Here is a 1,511-nt window from a genome sequence, read left to right as displayed (position 1 = left end):
CCCCCCACTATATTTGGCGTTATCCTTTTCTTTTCTTTTTTTTCTCGGTTACAGTAAAAAAAAAAAAAAAAACAAAAAAAAACAAAAAAAAAAGAAAAAAAAGAAAAAGAAAAAGAGGAAGGTCATTTCTGTTCCTTTTCTTTTAACATGTCTACTGTTTCTAAAACCTCATCCTCCACTCTTCCATACTCCCTTCCTCAGTCCCTAAACCCCAATCTCAAACTTACCCGTGACAACTACACTTTATGGAGCACTTTGATTGTCCCCTATCTAGAAGGACAATCTCTTTTTGGTTATGTCACCGGAGACACACCCTGCCCTCCTCAATATCTCCCGTCTGCCAGCAAAACTGAATCCTCTCTTCCAGTTCTCAATCCAGCATTCTCAGCATGGTACCAACAAGACAAACTCATCCTCAGCATGCTCCTCTCCACTCTCAGTGAGAGTACTTTGACTCATGTTGTTGGCCTCAAAACATCTCATGAAGTCTGGAAAGCCTTGGAGCGCATGTTTGCCGCCCAATCCCAAGCCCGAGAAATGCAATGCCGTTATCAACTTGCCACCTTAAAAAAAGGAGCTTCTTCCATCTCCGATTATTTTCAAAAAGCTCAAACTATTGCTCATACCCTTGCAGCTATTCATACTCCTCTCCGAGACTCTGAGTTAGTCTCCTATGTGTTAGCAGGTCTTGGCTCTGACTATGATCCTCTCATCACCTCTATTACCACCCGCATTGATCCTATCTCTCTTGAAGAACTCTATGGCCATTTACTCACCCATGAGCAACGCCTTGACCATGCAACCTCTACTACTGATCTTGCTGTTTCAAGTGTCAACATTGCTCAAAAGAACAATTTCACCACTGGACGTCCTCCACGCCCACTTTCTGCTTCTTCAAGACAACAAACTGTCCCTTCTTTCTTCAACCGTGGTCGTGGACGCCGGGGTCGTGGTCGTGGCTCCTTCAATCATTATTCCTCTCCTCGACCGACCTGCCAAGTCTGCCTCAAACCTGGCCACACAGCTGCTAGATGTTACCATCGATTTGACCATGCCTATCAAGTTGAACCTGCCCCTCCATCTGTTTATTACACTGCTCCTTCTGCTCCATCTGATGAAAACTGGTATCCCGACACTGGTTCTACACATCATCTCACTCATGATCTGTCCAACCTCACCATCCGTGCTGATGAATATCATGGTCCTCACCAAATTCGCGTCGGAAATGGCCAAGGTTTGCCATCTCTCATACTGGTCTCTCTTCCCTATCTACTCCTACTCGTGTCTTTAAATTATCTCAGCTTCTCCATGTACCCCAAATTCAAAAAAATCTTATCTCTGTTAACAAGTTTACTTGTGATAATCAAGTGTTTATTGAATTTCATCCCACTTTTTTTTGTGTCAAGGATCTATACACGGGGACCTTGCTTCTCAAAGGGCCGAGTAAGGATGGCCTCTACCCTTGGCCTGCTTCTCCCTCGTTGTGTCGCTCTCCTGTTGCCTTCGTCGGA

General features: G+C 44.5%; 1 non-coding gene across 1 annotated transcript; it reads left to right on the top strand.

Moving 5' to 3' along the window:
- Positions 1 to 645: 645 nt before the first annotated feature.
- Positions 646 to 784, top strand: LOC133876600 (small nucleolar RNA Z247). Its single transcript, XR_009901590.1, has one exon. It is a non-coding gene; the product is annotated as a small nucleolar RNA Z247 (small nucleolar RNA).
- Positions 785 to 1,511: the final 727 nt, after the last annotated feature.

The sequence above is a fragment of the Alnus glutinosa genome, chromosome 8 (assembly GCF_958979055.1).
Source record: "Alnus glutinosa chromosome 8, dhAlnGlut1.1, whole genome shotgun sequence".
Classification (NCBI taxonomy): Eukaryota; Viridiplantae; Streptophyta; class Magnoliopsida; order Fagales; family Betulaceae; genus Alnus; species Alnus glutinosa.
The sequence above is the reverse complement of the archived record's forward strand: the minus strand, read 5'-3'. Positions and strand labels throughout refer to the sequence as shown.